The 12,212-nt window shown below is 39.8% G+C and overlaps 1 pseudogene; it reads right to left on the minus strand.

The window, feature by feature from the left end:
* Positions 1 to 453: 453 nt before the first annotated feature.
* Positions 454 to 11,898, minus strand: LOC119543751 (annotated as a pseudogene).
* Between the last annotated feature and the right edge of the window lie 314 nt (positions 11,899 to 12,212).

Genomic DNA, 12,212 nt, shown 5'->3' on the forward strand with positions numbered 1-12,212 from the left:
CTTTCTTCCCATGGATTTGATTATTGTTCCCAAGTACCTAGACCTGAAGGCCTCGCCTGAGCATTTTCAAATAATTCCTGTTTCCTCTCCCCTCCTCCTTCCTTCTTCCTTCCCTCTCTTCTTTTCTCCCTCCCTCCCCCCTCTTTTCCTCCTCCTTTCTTTTTCTAACTCAATGACATGATGAAGCTTCTTCCCTTTGGCAGTTCTGTTTTATCTTGTTATATCCAGTCAGAGCTATAAGGATTGAAGCCTGTCTTCAGAGATGTTTGCTTTTAATCACTGTAATTAATATTAATGGCAATTAATTTTTTTATTACAACTAAGCATTTATTATACTGTTTAAGAAGGAAAGCAATTGCAGTGGTTTCAGAAGTTATATCTTTTTTTATGCAATAGATGCTCAAAGACTCTAAACAGTATTTTAAAATATACAACCTCTCCAAAAGAAAACATTCAACTAAAGATAGATAACTTTTCATGTAAGTAAAATGTTGCAAGATTTTTCTCTTGAGGAAGTCATTCAATAACATGTCGGTAATCTTCCACAAATTCCTGAAAGCTTTCTTCCAGCTGTTCATGCTGCATGCTTATTTCTATTTGGTTCATCTGGTTTGTCAGTTCTTGGCAAGATCTCTCTGCTTTTTCTTATATCGACTTATTTGTCTTCTTTTAATCTCCAGTCTATAGCTTTTGTATTGTTCAGCATCACTCATGTCAGTTACTAATAGTCAAAAAATTTCATAAACTCATCTAGCATGTTGCTTATTTATTTTGAACTTGTGTTGTGTCTCTATTGCTGTTTCATCATTGAATCCTTGCATTAACTTTTCCTGGGAAAAACAGGGCAAATTTTGACAAAGCTTCACAAACTCAAAGTCTCTTAATTTCACATAGCTTTTGGATGGATCTTCCGCTGTAATATCAAGGACCAAAGGTGATGCAATGTAGTATCTATGAACTGTTGCAAGAAGTTGAGCACCATGCCCTTGACCTTGAAATGGAGTCAATATCAGCATCTGACTTACTCGTGGCCAGGTCTTGTCTGGGTACACATAGTAATTACAGACTGTTATGTAGCCTGTGGTCACAAGGAGCATAGCTCCATCCTTACTGTGCTTCTCAAATACTAGAAAGTGGTGCCATCTTTCATCATCCATGTCAATAAAGCTAGCAGTTTCAATACACCACATCAAAAAGGTCTGAAACCCTTCATGATATTCTAAAAGCCTCGACATGTCACGTCAGCCTTGTATATCTGAAAGGTAAAGTTTTCTCCTCCAGTTAGTCTAAGAACTGAGTATGTATGCAGTAAGGTTCCAAATGGCTTGAAATCAACTTCCTTTTCCAGCAAAGACAGAAAATCATTTGTGTTTGTGCAAAATGCAGGGGGATGATCTGCCTAATTTTGCCTTCGACATCATCTGCCTCCACACACAGTTTTCATTAACTTTAGATGCATATTCAACATGGAACATTGCTGACAGGCTACCAGCAGTATAGTATAAAAGGATCCCCAGGAAAGAGGGAGGCGGGGCAAGATGGCAGACTGGTGAGCTGTATGTTTTAGTTACTCCTCCAGGAAAGTAGGTAAAAAGCCAGGAACTGCGTGGACTGGACACCACAGAGCAATCTGTCTTTGGGCATACTTCATACAACACTCATGAAAACGTGGAACTGCTGAGATCACCGAAATCTGTAAGTTTTTGCGGCCAGGGGACCCGCGCCCCTCCCTGCCAGGCTCAGTCCCGGGGGAGGAGGGGCTGTCAGCTCCAGGAAGGAGAAGGGAGAATTGCAGTGGCTGCTCTCATCGGAAACTCATTCTACTGATTCAAACTCCAACCATAGATAGACTGAGGCCAGACACCAGAGACTCTGAGAGCAGCCAGCCCAGCAGAGAGGAGACGGGCATAGAAGGAAAACAACACGAGAAGCTCCAAAGTAAAAGCAGAGGATTTTTGGAGTTCTGGTGAACACAGAAAGGGGAAGGGCGGAGATCAGGCCTTGAGGCGCATATGCAAATCCCGAAGCAAGGCTGATCTCTCTGCCCAGGGCACCTTTCCTTAATGGCCCTGGTTGCTTTGTCTATTAGCATTTCAATAACCCATTAGATCTCTGAGGAGGGCCGTTTTTTTTTTTTTTTTTTTTTTTTTTAAATCCTTTTTGCTTTTTCTAAAACAATTACTCTAAGAAGCTCAATACAGAAAGCTTCAAAGAATTGAAATTTGGGCACGTCAAGTCAAGAGCAGAACTAAGAGAGCTCTGAGACAAAAGGCAATAATCCAGTGGCTGAGAAAATTCACTAAACAACACAACTTCCCAAGAAAAGGGGGGTGTCCGCTCACAGCCACCATCCTGGTGGACAGGAAACACTCCTGCCCATCGCCAGCCCCATAGCCCAGAGCTGCCCCAGATAACCCAGTGTGACGGAAGTGCTTCAAATAACAGGCACACACCACAAAACTGGGCGTGGACATTAGCCTTCCCTGCAACCTCAGCTGAATGTCCCAGAGCTGGGAAGGGGGAGCAGTGTGAATTAACAGAGCCCCATTCAGCCATCATTTGAGCAGACTGGGAGCCTCCCAACACAGCCCAGCAGCCCAGAACTGCCCTGGGGGGACGGCACTCACCTGTGACATAGCACAGTCATCCCTCAACAGAGGACCCGGGGTGCACAGCCTGGAAGAGGGGCCCACTTGCAAGTCTCAGGAGCCATACGCCAATACCAAAGACTTGTGGGTCAGTGGCAGAGACAAACTGTGGCAGGACTGAACTGAAGGATTAGACTATTGCAGTAGCTTTAAAACTCTAGGATCATCAGGGAGATTTGATTGTTAGGGCCACCCCCCCTCCCCGACTGCCCAGAAACACGCCCCACATACAGGGCAGGCAACACCAACTACACACGCAAGCTTGGGACAACCAATTGGGCCCCACAAGACTCACTCCCCCACTCACCAAAAAGGCTAAGCAGGGGAGATCTGGCTTGTGGAGAACAGGTGGCTCGTGGACGCCACCTGCTGGTTAGTTAGAGAAAGTGTACTCCACGAAGCTGTAGATCTGATAAATTAGAGATAAGGACTTCAACTGGTCTACAAACCCTAAAAGAACCCTATCAAGGACAGCAAATGCCACGAGGCCAAAAACAACAGAAAATTATAAAGCATATGAAAAAACCAGACGATATGGATAACCCAAGCCCAAGCACCCAAATCAAAAGACCAGAAGAGACACACCTAGAGCAGCTACTCAAAGAACTAAAGATGAACAATGAGACCCTAGTACGGGATATGAAGGAAATCAAGAAGACCCTAGAAGAGCATAAAGAAGACATTGCAAGACTAAATAAAAAAATGGATGATCTTATGGAAATTAAAGAAACTGTTGACCAAATTAAAAAGATTCTGGACACTCATAGTACAAGACTAGAGGAAGTTGAACAACGAATCAGTGACCTGGAAGATGACAGAATGGAAAATGAAAGCATAAAAGAAAGAATGGGGAAAAAAATTGAAAAACTCGAAATGGACCTCAGGGATATGATAGATAATATGAAGCGTCCGAATATAAGACTCATTGGTGTCCCAGAAGGGGAAGAAAAGGGTAAAGGTCTAGGAAGAGTATTCAAAGAAATTGTTGGAGAAAACTTCCCAAATCTTCTAAACAACATAAATACACAAATCATAAATGCTCAGCGAACTCCAAATAGAATAAATCCAAAAAAACCCACTCCGAGACATATACTGATCACACTGTCAAACATAGAAGAGAAGGAGCAAGTTCTGAAAGCAGCAAGAGAAAAGCAATTCACCACATACAAAGGAAACAGCATAAGACTAAGTAGTGACTACTCAGCAGCCACCATGGAGGCGAGAAGGCAATGGCACGATATATTTAAAATTCTGAGAGAGAGGAATTTCCAGCCAAGAATACTTTACCCAGCAAAGCTCTCCTTCAAATTTGAGGGAGAGCTTAAATTTTTCACAGACAAAGAAATGCTGAGAGAATTTGCTAACAAGAGACCTGCCCTACTGGAGATACTAAAGGGAGCCCTACAGACAGAGAAACAAAGACAGGACAGAGAGACTTGGAGAAAGGTTCAGTACTAAAGAGATTCGGTATGGGTACAATAAAGGATATTAATAGAGAGAGGGAAAAATATGGCAAACATAATCCAAAGGATAAGATGGCCGATTCAAGAAATGCCTTCACGGTTTTAACGTTGAATGTAAATGGATTAAACTCCCCAATTAAAAGATATAGATTCGCAGAATGGATCAAAAAAAATGAACCATCAATATGTTGCATACAAGAGACTCATCTTAGACACAGGGACACAAAGAAATTGAAAGTGAAAGGATGGAAAAAAATATTTCATGCAAGCTACAGCCAAAAGAAAGCAGGTTGTAGCAATATTAATCTCAGATAAAATAGACTTCAAATGCAGGGATGTTTTGAGAGACAAAGAAGGCCACTACATACTAATAAAAGGGACAATTCAGCAAGAAGAAATAACAATCGTAAATGTCTATGCACCCAATCAAGGTGCCACAAAATACATGAGAGAAACATTGGCAAAACTAAAGGAAGCAATTGATGTTTCCACAATAATTGTGGGAGACTTCAACACATCACTCTCTCCTATAGATAGATCAACCAGACAGAAGACCAATAAGGAAATTGAAAACCTAAACAATCTGATAAATGAATTAGATTTAACAGACATCTACAGGACATTACATCCCAAATCACCAGGATACACATACTTTTCTAGTGCTCACGGAACTTTCTCCAGAATAGATCATATGCTGGGACATAAAACAAGCCTCAATAAATTTAAAAAGATTGAAATCATTCAAAGCACATTCTCTGACCACAATGGAATACAATTAGAAGTCAATAACCATCAGAGACTTAGAAAATTCACAAATACCTGGAGGTTAAACAACACACTCCTAAACAATCAGTGGGTTAAAGAAGAAATAGCAAGAGAAATTGCTAAATATATAGAGACGAATGAAAATGAGAACACAACATACCAAAACCTATGGGATGCAGCAAAAGCAGTGCTAAGGGGGAAATTTATAGCACTAAACGCATATATTAAAAAGGAAGAAAGAGCCAAAATCAAAGAACTAATGGATCAACTGAAGAAGCTAGAAAATGAACAACAAACCAATCCTAAACCAAGTAGAAGAAAAGAAATAACAAGGATTAAAGCAGAAATAAATGACATAGAGAACAAAAAAAACAATAGAAAGGATAAATATCACCAAAAGTTGGTTCTTTGAGAAGATCAACAAGATTGACAAGCCCCTAGCTAGACTGACAAAATCAAAAAGAGAGAAGACCCATATAAACAAAATAATGAATGAAAAAGGTGACATAACTGCAGATCCTGAAGAAATTAAAAAAATTATAAGAGGATATTATGAACAACTGTATGGCAACAAACTGGATAATGTAGAAGAAATGGACAATTTCCTGGAAACATATGAACAACCTAGACTGACCAGAGAAGAAATAGAAGACCTCAACCAACCCATCACAAGCAAAGAGATCCAATCAGTCATCAAAAATCTTCCCACAAATAAATGCCCAGGGCCAGATGGCTTCACAGGGGAATTCTACCAAACTTTCCAGAAAGAACTGACACCAATCTTACTCAAACTCTTTCAAAACATTGAAAAAAATGGAATACTACCTAACTCATTTTATGAAGCTAACATCAATCTAATACCAAAACCAGGCAAAGATGCTACAAAAAAGGAAAACTACCGGCCAATCTCCCTAATGAATATAGATGCAAAAATCCTCAACAAAATACTTGCAAATCGAATCCAAAGACACATTAAAAAAATCATACACCATGACCAAGTGGGGTTCATTCCAGGCATGCAAGGATGGTTCAACATCAGAAAAACAATCAATGTATTACAACACATTAAAAACTCGAAAGGGAAAAATCAATTGATCATCTCAATAGATGCTGAAAAAGCATTTGACAAAATCCAACATCCCTTTTTGATAAAAACACTTCAAAAGGTAGGAATTGAAGGAAACTTCCTCAACATGATAAAGAGCATATATGAAAAACCCACAGCCAGCATAGTACTCAATGGTGAGAGACTGAAAGCCTTCCCTCTAAGATCAGGAACAAGACAAGGATGCCCGCTGTCACCACTGTTATTCAACATTGTGCTGGAAGTGCTAGCCAGGGCAATCCGGCAAGACAAAGAAATAAAAGGCATTCAAATTGGAAAAGAAGAAGTAAAACTGTCATTGTTTGCAGATGATATGATCTTATATCTAGAAAACCCTGAGAAATCAACGATACAACCTACTAGAGCTAATAAACAAATTTAGCAAAGTAGCGGGATACAAGATTAATGCACATAAGTCAGTAATGTTTCTATATGCTAGAAATGAACAAACTGAAGAGACACTCAAGAAAAAGATACCATTTTCAATAGCAACTAAAAAAATCAAGTACCTAGGATCAACTTAACCAAAGATGTAAAAGACCTATACAAAGAAAACTACATAACTCTACTAAAAGAAATAGAAGGGGACCTTAAAAGATGGAAAAATATTCCATGTTCATGGATAGGAAGGCTAAATGTCATTAAGATGTCAATTCTACCCAAACTCATCTACAGATTCAATGCAATCCCAATCAAAATTCCAACAACCTACTTTGCAGACTTGGAAAAGCTAGTTATCAAATTTATTTGGAAAGGGAAGATGCCTCGAATTGCTAAAGACACTCTAAAAAAGAAAAACGAAGTGGGAGGACTTACACTCCCTGACTTTGAAGCTTATTATAAAGCCACAGTTGCCAAGACAGCATGGTACTGGCACAAAGATAGACATATAGATCAATGGAATCGAATTGAGAATTCAGAGATAGACCCTCAGATCTATGGCCGACTGATCTTTGATAAGGCCCCCAAAGTCACCGAACTGAGCCATAATGGTCTTTTCAACAAATGGGGCTGGGAGAGTTGGATATCCATATCCAAAAGAATGAAAGAGGACCCCTACCTCACCCCCTACACAAAAATTAACTCAAAATGGACCAAAGATCTCAATATAAAAGAAAGTACCATAAAACTCCTAGAAGATAATGTAGGAAAACATCTTCAAGACCTTGTATTAGGAGGCCACTTCCTAGACTTTACACCCAAAGCACAAGCAACAAAAGAGAAAATAGATAAATGGGAACTCCTCAAGCTTAGAAGTTTCTGCACCTCAAAGGAATTTCTCAAAAAGGTAAAGAGGCAGCCAACTCAATGGGAAAAAAATTTTTGGAAACCATGTATCTGACAAAAGACTGATATCTTGCATATACAAAGAAATCCTACAACTCAATGACAATAGTACAGACAGCCCAATTATAAAATGGGCAAAAGATATGAAAAGACAGTTCTCTGAAGAGGAAATACAAATGACCAAGAAACACATGAAAAAATGTTCAGCTTCACTAGCTATTAGAGAGATGCAAATTAAGACCACAATGAGATACCATCTAACACCGGTTAGAATGGCTGCCATTAAACAAACAGGAAACTACAAATGCTGGAGGGGATGTGGAGAAATTGGAACTCTTATTCATTGTTGGTGGGACTGTATAATGGTTCAGCCACTCTGGAAGTCAGTCTGGCAGTTCCTTAGAAAACTAGATATAGAGCTACCATTCGATCCAGCGATTGCACTCCTCGGTATATACCCGGAAGATCGGAAAGCAGTGACACGAACAGATATCTGCACGCCAATGTTCATAGCAGCATTATTCACAATTGCCAAGAGATGGAAACAACCCAAATGTCCTTCAACAGATGAGTGGATAAATAAAATGTGGTATATACACACGATGGAATACTACGTGGCAGTAAGAAGGAACGATCTGGTGAAACATATGACAACATGGATGAACCTTGAAGACATAATGCTGAGCGAAATAAGCCAGGCACAAAAGAGAAATATTATATGCTACCACTAATGTGAACTTTGAAAAATGTAAAACAAATGGTTTATAATGTAGAATGTAGGGGAACTAGCAGTAGAGAGCAATTAAGGAAGGGGGAACAATAATCCAGGAAGAACAGATAAGCTATTTAACGTTCTGGGGATGCCCAGAAATGACTATGGTCTGTTAATTTCTGATGGTTGTAGTAGAAACAAGTTCACTGAAATGTTGCTATATTATGTAACTTTCTTGGAGTAAAGTAGGAACATGTTGGAAGTTAAGCAGTTATCTTAGGTTAGTTGTCTTTTTCTTACTCCCTTGCTATGGTCTCTTTGAAATGCTCTTTTATTGTATGTTTGTTTTCTTTTTAACTTTTTTTTTTCATACAGGTGATTTGAAAAAAGAAGGGAAAGTTAAAAAAAAAAAAAAAAAAAAGATGTAGTGCCCCCTTGAGGAGCCTGTGGAAAATGCAGGGGTATTCGCCTACCCCACCTCCATGGTTGCTAACATGACCACAGACATAGGGGACTGGTGGTTTGATGGGTTGAGCCCTCTACCATAAGTTTTACCCTTGGGAAGACGGTTGCTGCAAAGGAGAGGCTAGGCCTCCCTGTATTTGTGCCTAAGAGTCTCCTCCTGAATGCCTCTTTGTTGCTCAGATGTGGCCCTCTCTCTCTGGCTAAGCCAACTTGAAAGGTGAAATCACTGCCCTCCCCCCTACGTGGGATCAGACACCCAGGGAAGTGAATCTCCCTGGCAACGTGGAATATGACTCCCAGGGAAGAATGTAGACCTGGCACCGTGGGACGGAGAACATCTTCTTGACCAAAAGGGGGATGTGAAAGGAAATGAAATAAGCTTCAGTGGCAGAGAGATTCCAAAAGGAGCCGAGAGGTCACTCTGGTGGGCACTCTTATGCACACTTTAGACAACCCTTTTTAGGTTCTAAAGAATTGGGGTAGCTGGTGGTGGATACCTGAAACTATCAAACTACAACCCAGAACCCATGAATCTCGAAGACAGTTGTATAAAAATGTAGCTTATGAGGGGTGACAATGGGATTGGGAAAGCCATAAGGACCAAACACCACTTTGTCTAGTTTATGGATGGATGTGTAGAAAAGTAGGGGAGGGAAACAGACAGACAAAGGTACCCAGTGTTCTTTTTTACTTCAATTGCTCTTTTTCACTCTAATTATTATTCTTGTTATTTTTGTGTGTGTGCTAATGAAGGTGTCAGGGATTGATTTAGGTGATGAATGTACAACTATGTAATGGTACTGTAAACAATCGAAAGTACAATTTGTTTTGTATGACTGCGTGGTATGTGAATATATCTCAATAAAATGATGATTTAAAAAAAAAAAAAAAAAGAATGAAAGAGGACCCCTACCTCACCCCCTACACAAAAATTAACTCAAAATGGACCAAAGATCTCAATATAAAAGAAAGTACCATAAAACTCCTAGAAGATAATGTAGGAAAACATCTTCAAGACCTTGTATTAGGCGGCCACTTCCTAGACTTTACACCCAAAGCACAAGCAACAAAAGAGAAAATAGATAAATGGGAACTCCTCAAGCTTAGAAGTTTCTGCACCTCAAAGGAATTTCTCAAAAAGGTAAAGAGGCAGCCAACTCAATGGGAAAAAATTTTTGGAAACCATGTATCTGACAAAAGACTGATATCTTGCATATACAAAGAAATCCTACAACTCAATGACAATAGTACAGACAGCCCAATTATAAAATGGGCAAAAGATATGAAAAGACAGTTCTCTGAAGAGGAAATACAAATGGCCAAGAAACACATGAAAAAATGTTCAGCTTCACTAGCTATTAGAGAGATGCCAATTAAGACCACAATGAGATACCATCTAACACCGGTTAGAATGGCTGCCATTAAACAAACAGGAAACTACAAATGCTGGAGGGGATGTGGAGAAATTGGAACTCTTATTCATTGTTGGTGGGACTGTATAATGGTTCAGCCACTCTGGAAGTCAGTCTGGCAGTTCCTTAGAAAACTAGTTATAGAGCTACCATTCGATCCAGCGACTGCACTTCTCGGTATATACCCGGAAGATCGGAAAGCAGTGACACGAACAGATATCTGCACGCCAATGTTCATAGCAGCATTATTCACAATTGCCAAGAGATGGAAACAACCCAAATGTCCTTCAACAGATGAGTGGATAAATAAAATGTGGTATATACACACGATGGAATACTACGCGGCAGTAAGAAGGAACGATCTGGTGAAACATATGACAACATGGATGAACCTTGAAGACATAATGCTGAGCGAAATAAGCCAGGCACAAAAAGAGAAATATTATATGCTACCACTAATGTGAACTTTGAAAAATGTAAAACAAAAGTTTTATAATGTAGAATGTAGGGGAACTAGCAGTAGAGAGCAATTAAGGAAGGGGGAACAATAATCCAAGAAGAACAGATAAGCTATTTAACGTTCTGGGGATGCCCAGAAATGACTATGGTCTGTTAATTTCTGATGGATATAGTAGGAACAAGTTCACAGAAATGTTGCTATATTATGTAACTTTCTTGGGGTAAAGTAGGAACATGTTGGAAGTTAAGCAGTTATCTTAGGTTAGTTGTCTTTTTCTTACCCCCCTGTTATGGTCTCTTTGAAATGTTCTTTTATTGTATGTTTGTTTTCTTTTTAACTTTTTTTTTCATACAGTTGATTTAATAAAGAAGGGAAAGTTAAAAAAAAAAAAAAAAAAAAGAAAAACAAGGAAAAAAAAAAAGATGTAGTGCCCCCTTGAGGAGCCTGTGGAGAATGCAGGGGTATTCGCCTACCCCACCTCCATGGTTGCTAACATGACCACAGACATAGGGGACTGGTGGTTTGATGGGTTGAGCCTCTACCATAAGTTTTACCCTTGGGAAGACGGTTGCTGCAAAGGAGAGGCTAGGCCTCCCTGTATTTGTGCCTAAGAGTCTCCTCCTGAATGCCTCTTTGTTGCTCAGATGTGGCCCTCTCTCTCTGGCTAAGCCAACTTGAAAGGTGAAATCACTGCCCTCCCCCCTACGTGGGATCAGACACCCAGGGGAGTGAATCTCCCTGTCAACGTGGAATATGACTCCCGGGGAGGAATGTAGACCCGGCATCGTGGGATGGAGAACATCTTCTTGACCAAAAGGGGGATGTGAAAGGAAATGAAATAAGCTTCAGTGGCAGAGAGATTCCAAAACGAGCCGAGAGATCACTCTGGTGGGCACTCTTACGCACACTTTAGACAACCCTTTTTAGGTTCTAAAGAATTGGGGTAGCTGGTGGTGGATACCTGAAACTATCAAACTACAACCCAGAACCCATGAATCTCGAAGACAGTTGTATAAAAATGTAGCTTATGAGGGGTGACAATGGGATTGGGAAAGCCATAAGGACCAAACTCCACTTTGTCTAGTTTATGGATGGATGTGTAGAAAAGTAGGGGAAGGAAACAAACAGACAAAGGTACCCAGTGTTCTTTTTTACTTCAATTGCTCTTTTTCACTCTAATTATTATTCTTGTTATTTTTGTGTGTGTGCTAATGAAGGTGTCAGGGATTGATTTAGGTGATGAATGTACAACTATGTAATGGTACTGTAAACAATCGAAAGTACGATTTGTTTTGTATGACTGCGTGGTATGTGAATATATCTCAATAAAATGATGATTAAAAAAAATAAAAAAAAAAAAAAAAAAGGATCCCCAGACTTTTGTAACTAAAAGCAGTTTTGTCATCCCTGAAGAGTTGATGGGTATATTCAGGAAAGAAAGTTCTAATGTCATTTTCAAGATCTTCAGGAAAATGAACTAATTTTAGTTCAGTTGCGGTGTTGGTGTTACACTTGCACTCTGTCAGTTTCTTCTCCACTCCCCTGCACTCCTGTATTCTCCATCGCACCAAATCCTACCATTTCCAAGCTGCAAGCACCCATGGCTGGAAAATAATGGCAATTAATTTTTGATGAGGACATATCAAGGAACACACTGGCAAAATGCTCATTGGTAAATTTGAGTAAGTGAGCACAATCGTCTTCTTTGCTTGGCCACCTGTTCCATAGACAGGATTCAGTTGGATCCTAGAATTTTCTGATAATTTACTAATTTCTTTTCCAGACCTGAGACAAAACTGAGTGTTTGTAGAGTGGAAACAACAAGGAAGTTGGCTGCCCTGATGGATGTCTTCTCCCATGTTCTGAGAAAGCGGTGAAGGTACTAGATGTGGATT

Source organism: Choloepus didactylus, chromosome 9, assembly GCF_015220235.1.
Source record: "Choloepus didactylus isolate mChoDid1 chromosome 9, mChoDid1.pri, whole genome shotgun sequence".
NCBI classification, from domain to species: Eukaryota; Metazoa; Chordata; class Mammalia; order Pilosa; family Megalonychidae; genus Choloepus; species Choloepus didactylus.